Here is a 12,884-nt window from a genome sequence, read left to right as displayed (position 1 = left end):
AGTGCATGTGGCCTGTGTTCATGAAATGTACATGAGATATTCATGCCTGTTCTGAAACCCATGTCAAGAATTCTCGAAGTTCAATAAGACAGGAAGCTGAATATTGATGAATTATGTTGTGTCATTAATAAGGTGTTTAACAATCTATAATGTCCCTCAATTAGCAATTCGTCACTAAGAAACTCACCTCACCACAATAAGGCACACAGTGAGTTGTTCCAGATGTTGAGACAACATTGTCAGACTCCTTCCCCCAGTTCAAATCCCACTATATCTTATGTTACTCAGTGCCTTGAAGGGAATCTAACCTAAAAAAAAGATTCTGCTGAATGTAAGGGGGAATAGAACTTGAGTGCTATAAAGTGAGCTGCACATTTTATGGAGTGAAATAGGGTTCTCAGGCTGGAGAGCCTTGCTTCTCTGCATAGATGCTTGAATAAAAATGTCATTAAACCCCACTGAAAAGAGAGGTTTTTCTCACCACAACATAGTGAAGGTATTAATACAAAATTGGTCGTTAACAAATCCAAACAATTCCAATCCAGCAAAAATGAATGGTTGTATACAAGTGACTGGACTTTGTAAGTAGGAGCAGGTGTAGGTTTACAATGTACACCTAAGAAATCTTTAGCTGTACACTAGAGAACACTAAAAGTAAAGTCACTATGGTTTTACCAGACCATTGCACTGCTCTCTCACTAGAGAAGGATGACTGGTGGTGTTTTAACCTGAGGGTCACTACACCTCAGACAAGGGGAGATGTCGAGAAGGAGGGGTCTTCATGGTAACCTCAGCTTATGCAAGAATTGAACCCACGCTGTCAGCAGCATTTTGTATTGTAAAACAGCTAGCTCACCAAATGAGATCCTCACAAGAGAACAGTGGGGTTTGATTGTTTAGAACAGTCATTTCAAGCAAAAAGGCATAATAACTGGGTTGTAAAGATCGCTTGATAATTGCATTGGATTAACAAGGAAGGTACCAATTCTGCCTCTCTTCCATTAAAACCAGTTCCATTCAGTTTCCAAAAAGCCCAAGGAATCGGAGCTTTATCTGTGGAATAAAAAATTAACTGTGCCTTTCCTGTAATAATAATTAATGACAATGTGCACAAGAATCTCTGTCACGATGACATCAGATCTAATGAAATTGGGACCTGAGTGTATAGGGTTCCAGAAATGCCCTCTTTTAATTTCTTCTGTAGATAGTGTGCATTCTTAACTAGGGTTGTTTATGCTCATTGACATTGGTGTGAACTACCTTCCATCAGCAGCCCAGATATGATCTTATTACATTCTCCACTCAGAGAAAAACACAAAAGATCAACATCACCCAACTCATCTCTCAGTCGGGCAGCAGTAATCTTTTTATATATAACGCTGAAAAAATGTAATGATGAGGAAATCAGTGACCCTGTCTGTTCTGCACTTACAGCTGGAAGAGCATTATTGAAAAGAGCATCTTAGATGGAGTGAAAATAAATCTGGTGAATTGGAGGGTGGTGGGGTGAAGAAAGAGGACAGCACAAAGCAACAGAGGTAATGATGTAATCAAATCAAAAATATGCCGAAAATACTGCTGTGTATAATGGTAGAAGCTTATATATGATTTCAGGATACTGTCTATCAGCAACAACATTTTACTGGTATTATTGTTGCAATTTTTGAAGACAAAGCATCACAATTACATGCCATGAACTGACAAAGCATTTCTTATTTAAAGCTGTCATGACGTGCAATTAAATGTAATTAAAATACATGAATTTCATATTCAAACATAGCATGAATAAAATGTGGCTGAGAAGCAGGTCAACAGCAGACACAGTGCTGCTAGGTAACTGCTTTATGTCAGGAGATGCAGAAATCAAATGATAAGAAGCCATAAAATACCAATTTGCCAGAACACTTTAGTCAATGCTTTATCTACGAAAAACAGAATAATGTATGAAAAGCACTTAGAGATAATGACTAAAAGTTTTGTATCCTCTTGTTTTGTTAATGAACAATTTCAAGCAATCTTTTCTCTTCACAATGTTAATGTAAATTTATGCTTCCTTTCAAACATGTTTATTACATTTACAGAAGCTTACAATCTGATGACTTTGCAATGTATAGTATTCTGTCAATTCATTTGAATTCCTTAAGCATTAATATGCATCTGCAAGTTGCTGATTATCTCTGGCATTATTTTGTATGTAAATCAATGCAAAAACAGAGAGTGCCTCAGATGTACTGGTTCAGTTAATAACTGAATGTGAGAAGATTGGTTTATGGTTTGACTGGTGCAGTTTCACACAGAATTTGAATCCATTTGCTGGAACATTTACTGCACGACAGAAATGGATTTTTATTTTTAAATGCTAAATATTTCTCATATGCGGCATATCTTTGTGTCATTTCAGGAATATGTAGGCTTTCAAAAGGAAAATTTATGTTAATAACTGGGCTGTAACATAGGGCAGCATATTCAAAGCAGAGTTGGGAAACTGATGCCTGAATGAATTATAGGTCTCGATATTGTGCATCACTGCATTGTTCTTGTGATGCTTTTTTAAAAATAAATGCCCTAATTAGTTAGGAGACAAGCTTGGCACACAGCACCTCCAGGAGGTGGGAGCTGTCTGCCTGGCAACAATGGCATAGGCAGGCGGCTGTCATATTGGATGCTGATGTTACCTTGCCAAAGAGAGTAGACAGCTCCGCAAAGGGCAAGCAGCAGTGACAGGGATGAAAGAGGCTATGCAAAAAAAAAACAAAAGGTCCAGTTCTTGGACCACCATCAATCAGGCAATCAAAAAAAAAACTATTTCTGCTCTGTTGTGGCTATTTTCCTCCTGGAATGAGAAAGGGAGGAAGAGGTGGATGGCACAGTTATCTTTGGTGCAAGTAGGGAGGTGTCTCTAGTGAGTGAGTAGGTAGTGCAGAGGGTATACAGGGTCAGTGGTGTCAAAGTTGAGCATGGGTAACAGTGAATGTGGAAAGGTGTTGCAGGTAATAATGGGAGTAGTGCAGAATGAGCCATGGTGGAAGACGGATACAGTGGTAGAGGTAGAGTGATTGTGAGTTATTGGAGAGAGAATAGTTCCAATCACACTGGCAGAGTGGAGAGGGTCACTACCTTTTTCGTACAGTGCTGGGCATTCTTTCAAATGCCTGAGACTGCACTGATACAGGTGACAACCATGGACCAGGATAGCATGGTCTGGCTTTGTGGCCTGCTGTGTTGGTCCTGGGAAAAGAGGCCTATGTACCACCAGGACCTCCAGGTCTCTGCTCATAAAGCAGGCTGACAAATTTCCCTTCTCTGCCATGTTCAGACCAACTGCCATGAACTGTGCAGGGCAGCTCTGTCTGACAGTGCTTTTACACAGGCTGGCTTTTTAAAGATGGCACTGGTGCCAGGGATATCGATTAATTCTGGGATATCCTAGCAATGGTGAGTTTTTCTGGGAATGATGTGTGGTAAAATGAGGATAGAATCAGAATAGAGGGATGACATGGTTTATGGTAGGCCATTACAGATGAAGGTTTGTAAGATACAGCAAGAAAACCTGGTCAGTCTCATGGTGAAAAATACGTCACATAAACTTGACATGAGTTGTCACTTAGCCAAAGGAAGTAGTTTCAGCCCCCTGCTGCTAATTTTAAAATTGAGATGTTGCTTGACTGGGAGTCAGTGTATGTAATTGTGCAGAGGACCCATTGGTGAATAGAACTTGGTTTAGTCTATAACAGGGCTTTCCAATCATGTCCCTGCTCCATCACAACAATGAAATGGCCACAATTAGTCACAAATGATATCATTGTTATTGTGATCGTGGTGCACTATCTCTCCTTCTCCCCCCCAACTTCATTTCAGCCTTTGTCCTTCGAGAACTTACCTCAATTCCCCTATGGATCTGCCTTTGTGTGTTTCTCCTTTGTCAAAAATTCAGTTATCTTTGGAAATAATCTTCCTGTGTTTTACCTTGCTGTCCCTTTTAAACATTTGAACCCTTTCACTAGATCCCCTCTCATTAGTTTGTAAGGTGCTGGCTCCTTGTATATTCGACAAAGTAGCTTGAAACCTGTTCCTGAGAATGCAATCTCAGTTTCAATAGATTGATTGGGTGACACGATTTGCAAGGATCTAGTTTTAACTAATATTTGCTGAATAAAACATAAGACATGATGAAAAAAGGTTTCTTAGTGCCAGACTCCTTTCAGCATTGGTACCAAGAAAAGATATTTTAGTTATATGGCTTAAACACTTTGCAAATTTTGGTCAATCAGCAGTCAATTGACAAAGCAATTTTACAACCCACCGATGCTTTGCTCAGCAGGATGAAGTATTACATTGGCTTCCTTGGCTTGATGATTTTCTCCTAGCAGCAACAAAAAAACATAATGGCATTCTGCAAACTTGCCTGGGGTCTGAACCCCATTTATTGTAATCAATCCTCAACCCCTCATCAGAATAGCTTTGGTGAGATTGGAAAGTAAATAAAAAATTAATCAAGCCCATAATTACTAATGTCATAGCATTGCTTAAATGTCTTTTCATACCTGGAATGTAGTTTGTAAAATCTGAGCAGTACTCCCAAGAAGAAAAGGACAGTCAAAATGAATGTTAACTAAAAACCGAAAGAACTACAGATAATGTAAATCAGAAATGAAAACAGAAATTGCTGGAAAAGCTCAGCAGGTCTGGCAGCATCTGTGGAAAAAAAATCAGAGTTAATGTTCTGAAAAATTAGGGTAAAAACCTGTAAAGAGTTTTGAACAAATTTCCCCTCCCCATTGCAGTTGGCCTTGTCTTTATCAGATGGTATGAGTGGAAAAGTAAGGAGCTTTCCAACTGAGACACCAAATGTTGAAGTGTTATCTTTAGGGGTACTATTCCATTCCTTCTGGAGGTCTGCTCTTGAATGAAGTCACTTGCCAAGTTGACAGTGGTGTCTGGTTTAAATCTCCTGTTGGCTTGGATATATTGGGCATGGAGGTAATACACTTTTTGCCAGTATCAAATTGGCATAGATGTACATCTTAACTGTTGAAACGTTCTTCTCTAAATAATATGACACAGACAATGTTATATTATAAGTAAGGAGTTCCTCCACCTTCTACTACAAAGACAACAACACAACCTACTAATAGAAACTGAATTTGAAAAGAAAGTACAGACTGAGGAATGGGAAACCTTAATTTTGAAAGAAGCATCTTAATTGTATTGATAAATCCAAATGGCAGCTTTTGGTAGAGTTCATGCTGAAGACCTTCTTGGGGGGGTTACCTGATATACACCTAAGGCCTCATATGCACTCACTGGGAATGCAGTACTACCTGGTCTGGTTATGCATGCTCATAGATTACTCTTGCACATATTCCTGAGCACTCAATTTTTCTTTTTATCTCATTGCAGGAAAAGCTGGCCCACAACCAGAATGAGAGGACCAAAAGTGGTGCAACATAAGGGGATGGTACAGGGTGGTTACATGGGTTGGGGATCTTGGTTGGGTGGGGAGTGTGCTGTATAGAAATCCTCACTCCTTTGAGAAAAGGACTGTTGATTGATGGTTGATTTACTCAGAGAGACCAGGAGAACAGGAAAACTTTCTGGCTGTAACAGCTGCTCCTTTTTGGAGGTATTTTAGGTGCTGGAGGTGATTTCCTCAAATTTCAGAAGCAACAATTACTGTTTTATATGCTGTTGCATTGTTTTGGAACTTTGGAAAAAAAAGTCAAAACGACAGTAGTTTTATAAGGGAGAGGGACAGACAAAGGAAGCACATGGTGAGGTCAGTGCAGGAGAGAGAGAGAGAGAGAGAGAGAGAGAAAGAAACTGACACCACAGTGTACCTGCACAGTACTGCCTTTGCTGTTTGAATTCATGTATCGCTGGACATCAGAATGTGTTTGGGAAAATTAACAAACTGTGAAATTCACAACTAATCTTGGAGGAACAGTTTGGGTGAAGTTCACAGCACAGAAAAAGATAAGAGAATTGTTTTAAGTGTGTGGGTTCTTTCTTGATGATATGTTGTTTTGAGATATGTCTCTTGATTAAACTTAAAGTGTAAACCATAACTATTAATTTAACCTGGGGCAGTGTTTTGTAGAGGAATAAGACAGTGTTATTTTCTGGGTCTGTAGATTCTGAAGGAGCAAAGATGGCCTTTGGTAGAGTGATATGCGCTTCTTGTCAGATGTGGGAGTTTAAAGAGAGTTTAAGGGTTACTGCAGATTATATCTGCAATAAATGCTGTTGGTTGTGAATCCTATCAGATCGAATGGATCAGTCGGAGAGACAGTTAGAGGCAATGAGGAATTTGCAACAACAACAAGATGCAATGGATGGCAGTTATAGGAAGGGGGAAAAGTCACAGATACAGTCATATAGATGGGTGAACTCCAGGAAAGGTAAGAGAGATAGGCAGCTAGTGCAGGGGCCTTTTGTGGCTATACCCATTTCAAACAAGTATGCTGTTTTGGAAAATGTAAGCGGTGATCGATTCACAGGGGAACATAGCACGAACAGCCAAGTTTCTGGTATTGAGACTTGCTCTAATACAACGAGGGCTTCGTCTGGTTCCAAGAGATCGATTGTGTTAGAGGACTCTCTAATCCGAGGTACAGACAGATGTTTCTGTGGTCAGCAGCTAAAAAGCAGAATGGTGTGTTGCTTCCCTGGTGCCATGATAAAGGATGTCTCAGAGAGGGTGCAGAATGTTCTCAAGGGGGAGAGGGGCCAGCAGGAGGTCATTGTACACATTGGAACCAATGATAAAGGAAGGGAAAAGGTTGAGATTCTGAAGGGAGATTTCAGAGAGTTCGGCAGGAATTTAAAAAGGAGCCAGCTGTCGGTGGTGGGCAAGTTGTTGGAGGGAATCCTGAGGGACAGGATGTACATGTATTTGGAAAGGCAAGGGCTGATTAGAGATAGTCAACATGGCTTTGTGCATGGGAAATCATGTCTCACAAACTTGATTAAATTTTTTGAAGAAGTAACAAAGAGGATTAATGAGGGCAGAGCAGTAGGTGTGATCCATATGGACTTCAGTAAGGCGTTCGACAAGGTTCCCCATGGGAGACTGATTAGCAAGGTTAGATCTCATGGAATACAGGGAGAACTAGCCATTTGGATACAGAACTGGCTCAAAGGTAGAAGCCAGAGGGTGGTGGTGGAGGGTTGTTTTTCAGACTGGAGGCCTGTGACCAGTGGAGTGCCACAAGGATCGTTGCTGGGTCCTCTACGTTTTGTCATTTATATAAATGATTTGGATGCGAACATAAGAGGTACCGTTAGTAAGTTTGCAGATGACACTAAAACTGGAGGTGTGGTGGACAGCGAAGAAGGTTATCTCAGATTACAACAGGATCTTGATCAGATGGGCCAATGGGCTGAGAAGTGGCAGATGGAGTTTAATTCAGATAAATGCGAGGTGCTGCATTTTGGGAAAGCAAATTTTAGCTGGACCTATACACTTACTGGTAAGGTTCTAGGGAGTGTTGCTGAACAAAGAGACCTTGGAGTACAGGTTCATAGCTCCTTGAAAGTGGAGTCGCAGGTAGATAGGATAGTGAAGAAGGCGTTTGGTATGCTTTCCTTTATTGGTCAGAGTATTGCGTACAGGAGTTGGGAGGTCATGTTGCGGCTGTACAGGTCATTGGTCAGGCCACTGTTGGAAAATTGCATGCAGTTCTGGTCTCTTTCCTATCGGAAAGATGTTGTGAAACTTGAAAGGGTTCAGAAAAGATTTACAAGGATGTTGCCAGGGTTGGAGGATTTGAGCTATAGGGAGAGGTTGAATAGGCTGGGGCTGTTTTCCCTGGAGCATCGGAGGCTGAGGGGTGACCTAATAGATGTGCATAAAATTATGAGGGGCATGGATAGAATAAATAGACAAAGTCTTTTCCCTGGGGTCGGGGAATGCAGAACTAGAGGGCATAGATTTAGGGTGAGAGGGGAAAGATATAAAAGAGACCTAACGGGTAACTTTTTCACACGTGTATGGAATGAGCTGCCAGAGGAAGTGGTGGAGGCTGGTACAATTGCAATATTCAAAAGGCATTTGGATGGGTATATGAATAAGAAGGTTTGGAGGGATATGGGCTGGGTGCTGGCAGATGGGACTAGATTGAGTTGGGATATCTGGTCAGTATGGATGGGTTGGACTGAAGGGTCTGTTTCTGTGCTGTACATCTCTATCACCCTATGACTGTTCCTGTGGTGATAGGGAGACTCTTATGAACCATCAACCCAGTAAGAATTGAGAATGTGGTGCTGAAAAAGCACAGCAGGTCGGGCAGCGTCTGAGGAGCAGGAGAATCGACGTTTTGGACATAAGCCCTGTAAGCAATGCCCTGCGATGTTCATCTCCCAAATATGCATGAAGCCAAAAACTATCCTGTGCAGAAGTTACTCCACACTCTCACTAAATAATCCTTTCACTTCTGCTCTGCAAGCACCCTGGGTTTGCATGGCTGAAGAGTTCATTGCCTGAATCCCTCTGCACTAGCACCACATCTGAGGAGGAAGACTATGAACCTTCAAGGCAAAGCATTTGCTTATACTTTCCATCAACACAGACTGTCACTTTAGAGGGTATTGTAGTTAGATTAGATTTGGAGATACAATCTGGCAAGTACGTCACTGACATGTGCCCACAGCCTATGGAAGAAGCAATGCCCAATGTTTCTGATACCCAAGGAACTATTTGACACCAGGTACCTGCTATGCCCCATGCAAAAGATCTGGCTATGTACTTTGGTCATAAGTCAAATAGTCAAACTACAGAGAGGTAGATGAACATTAGCAAGTGGGCATAAGGACTTGGGTGGGCAAGAACAAACATTGGAGGAATCTGTTCATAATCTCAGGAAGGACTGATTGAGGGGATATTGTAGCCTGATTTCTAATCTTGTGACTTCAGAGGGTCAGCAAGAATCAATGGAGCAAGGCACAGCTATTCCAGTAGTTTAATTAATCTTCCTCCATTCGTCATGGACCAAAGCCACAAGGACAGTTGTTGAGGGCAGGGTGGTAGACAAAGCCTACTGGATTTCAGTGAGGTCTTTGATAAGGTTTCAAAGGTAGGCTGCTCTGGAAGGTTAGATTGCATGGAATCCAGCGGGAGCTAGCAAATTGGATGCACAGTTGGAAGCAGAGGGTAATAGTGGAAGGATGTTTGTCTGACTGGAGGCCTGTGACTAGTCGAATATCTCAGGGGTCAGTGCTGGGCCCATTGCTGATTGTTATCTACATCAATGATTTCGATGAGAATGTACAAGGCATGATTAGTGAGTTTGCAGATGACACAAAAAAGGAGGTATTGCAAGGTTTGTGAAGGTTTGTAGCTCAGGTTGAGGTTTAGGGTGTAGGTTTGGTCGCTGAGCTATAGGTTTGATATGCAGACGTTTCATTGCCTGGCTAGGTAACATCATCAGTGGCGACCTCCAAGTGAAGCGAAGCTGTTGTCTCCTGCTTTCCATTTATATGTTTGTTCTGAATGGGGTTCCTGGGGTTTGTGGTGATGTCATTTCCTGTTCATTTTCTGAGGAGTTGATAGATGGTATCTAGATCTATGTGTTTGTTTATGGTGTTGTGGTTGGAGTGTCAGGCTTCTAGGAATTCTCTGGCATGTGTCTGTTTAGCCTGTCCCAGGATGGATGTGTTGTCCCAGTCGAATTGGATGTTTTTTTCATCTCTGTGTATTGTAGGCGGTATTGTGGACAGTGAGGGAGTTTATCAGAAATTGCAGCAAGAAATGATCAGCTGGAGAAGTAGATCAAGAAATGGCAAATGGAGGTTAATATAGATAAGTGTGAGGTCTTACATTTTGGAAAGTAAGATCAAGGGGCAGGAATTTCATGGTGACCGGTAAGGCCTTAAGGAGTCTAGTGGAACAGAGGGACCTTGGAGTTCAGGTACACAGTTCTCTGAAAGTGGATTCACAGGTAGACAGGTCAGTGGAGAATGCTTCTGGCATACTGACCTTCATCAGTCGGGGCATTGAGTATAGAAGTTGGGAAGTAATATTGCAGTTGTACAGGACGTTGGTGTGGCCATACTGAAGTACTGTATTCAGTTTTGGTCACCTTGCTATAGGGAGGATGTTATTAAACTAGAAAGAGTGCAGAAGGAATTCACAAGGGTGTTGCAGGACTTAAGAGTCTGAGTTATAAGCAGCAGTTGGACAAGCTAAGACTTTTTTCTTTACAGCATAGGAGATTGAGGGGGGATCTTACAGAAGTGTATAAGATCATGAGAGACATGGATAGGGTGAATACACTCAGTCTTTTTCCCAGGGTTGGGGAATCAATGACTAGAGGGCATCAGTTTAAGGCTAGAGGGGAAAGAATAAAAGGGAACCTGAGGGACAACTTTTTTTACACAGAGGATGGTACAATATGGAATGAGCTACCAGTGGAAGTGGTTGAGGTTAAAAGACATTTGGACAAAGACATGGATAAGAAAGGTTTAGAAGGATATGGGCCAAGTGCAGGAAAATGAGGTTAGCATTGATGGACATTTGGTCGGCATGGACCATTTTGGGCCAAAGGGCCTGTCTCTGTGCTGTAGGACTCTATGACTCTATGAATCAATGACTGCAAGCCAAACAGAATCACAGAATTGTTTTGACCCAGAAGGAGATTATTTCATCCATTGTGTCTGCACTGGCTCTCTGAAGGCGCATTATAGCTTATCGCCACCGACATCAATTGTTTCCCTGTAACCCTGCAAATTATTTATATTTAATTTAATCTTCTAATTCCATCTTGTTTGCCTACATTGAACCTGTCTCTACCTCTCTTCCAGGTCATGCACTCCAGACCCAAACTAATTACTGTGAGGAAAAGTTTATTCTGTGTTCACTTTATGTGTTTTGCAAATCACTTTAAATCTGTGTCCCCTTGTTCTTTAGCCATTTATGATCGGAACAGATTCTCCCTGTGTCCTATGTCCAGACCTTTCATGATTTTGAAAACTTAAATCAAATTTCCTCTTAGACTTTTGCTATCCATGGAAAACAGTCCCAGCATCTTCACTCTTTATAACTGATAGTTCTCATTTCTGGAACAATTCTGGTAAACCTCTTTTGCACTGTCTCCAATGCATTCACATCCTTTACAATGTGTAACACACAGGACTGCACATAAAAGTCCAGCTAATTTGTAACTGCTATCTTATACAGATTCAGCATCACCTCCGTAAATCTGTTACTGTGTGCCCCAATTATAATACTGTTAGTTTTATTAACTGCAGTCTGCACTTTTCCTGCCATCTCTAATGGCTTATGCTTATATGCACCCAACTCTCTCACATTTTTGCTGCCATATCTTCACACACAAGATGAAGCCTGCCAAGACTGGGTTCCTGTAGTAGATTAGATTAGATTAGATTACATTACAGTGTGGAAACAGGCCCTTCGGCCCAACAAGTCCACACCGACCCGCCAAAGCGAACCCACCCATACCCCTACATTTACCCCTTACCTAACACTACGGGCAATTTAGTATGGCCAATTCACCTGACCTGCACATCTTTGGACTGTGGGAGGAAACCGGAGCACCCGGAGGAAACCCACGCAGACACGGGGAGAACGTGCAAACTCCACACAGTCAGTCGCCTGAGGCGGGAATTGAACCCGGATCTCTGGCGCTGCGAGGCAACAGTGCTAACCACTGTGCCACCGTGCCGCCCAAACCAGTAGGTTTGGGGTGTGTTGTGGATGGTGGTGGTTAGGGATTTATGTTGTGCTCCTGTTAGCTACTTTGTGCCAAGGTCACACAAACACTTTCTTGAGTCAGCTTATTTGAGGTAATAATGTCTAATGTGCGTGGGAAGAGATATTGACATATGCCCCTTAGCTCCTGTTGGATTAGTGACGTGTGCTGTTCTCTTGAAATCTGTGGCAATGAAGAATTGAATGAAATACATATTTTTTGGGGCCTTGCCCAGCTGTCACACATAACTTGAGGAGGATGATGAGGATCCTCGGATGGGCCAGAAGAGAAGACAGAACAATGGCCCACAAAGCCTGAGAGGCCAGAGAAAACGTTTTAGCCACCAACACCCAGAATGACTGAGCTGGGCTGAGACTTTTCCTGCCCCTTTCATTTAATTTACTTAGTTGAATATCGGCTCTCTGCTTACTGTATCCACATTCCTCATGGATTGACTTATTTTTTCAATTTGGTTCATCTAATCAAGAAAATGTTGACTTTTATTTTCTACTGTAACTCTGAAACCCTCCCATCTGTAAAAGTTTCAGTGCATATTTAAACCTTGCCCTTGACCAACGTTAACACTGAAGCAGCTGAGAAATAATGAAACCTTCCATATTTTGAGCTTTGAATGTTTGCATGACAATCATCTTTGCACAATAAACATATGAATCACATCAGTCATTCCTATCCTTAATGAATGTAATTGAGTTGTCCTATATACTGGCACTATCATCTTATACTCTCACGATCCCTGCAGTGCACAGGATGCAATAAGCCTTCACTGTACCCTTGTAGTACCTGGATATCCTCACTGACAACATTTCCACTACTATGGGATGGTAAAGTGACAGATGGTGGAATTCAATAAATATCAGGAGTTACAAGTCTAATGATGACCATGAGTCAATTGTCGAGCAAAACTCATCTGATTCACTAATGTCATTTAGGGAATGAAACTGTCATTCTCTGGCCTACATGTGAATCCAGACCTACAGCAATATGATTGACTCTAAACTGCCTTCTCGGGCTATTAAGGATGGGCAATAAATGCTGGTCTAGCCAGTGATGCCATCCTGCGAATGAATAACAAAAACATTAATCTGCAGCACATTGACAGCAAATCTGCTGATTGTAAGACAGGTACCAGAGTGTGTTACAAACCATTTTTTGGTGAAA

The 12,884-nt window shown here is 41.7% G+C and overlaps 1 protein-coding gene across 5 annotated transcripts in view; it reads left to right on the top strand.

The window, feature by feature from the left end:
* LOC122551067 (E3 ubiquitin-protein ligase TRIM62-like) overlaps positions 1–12,884 on the top strand; it is a 256,003-nt gene that overhangs the window by 137,414 nt on the left and 105,705 nt on the right. The window contains exon 8 of one of the 5 annotated variants that reach the window (XR_015757457.1): positions 5,401–5,417. The exons of the other annotated variants lie outside the window; for them this stretch is intronic. The gene's annotated coding sequence lies outside the window, so the exon portion shown is untranslated. Of the gene's footprint in view, positions 1–5,400; positions 5,418–12,884 lie in introns of those variants that run through there. 5 annotated transcript variants of the gene reach the window in all.

This window comes from Chiloscyllium plagiosum, unplaced genomic scaffold (genome assembly GCF_037043375.1).
Source record: "Chiloscyllium plagiosum isolate Xiang-an unplaced genomic scaffold, Cpla_swu_hap1 HiC_scaffold_6, whole genome shotgun sequence".
Taxonomy (NCBI): Eukaryota; Metazoa; Chordata; class Chondrichthyes; order Orectolobiformes; family Hemiscylliidae; genus Chiloscyllium; species Chiloscyllium plagiosum.
This window is presented reverse-complemented; position numbering and strand designations above follow the sequence as displayed.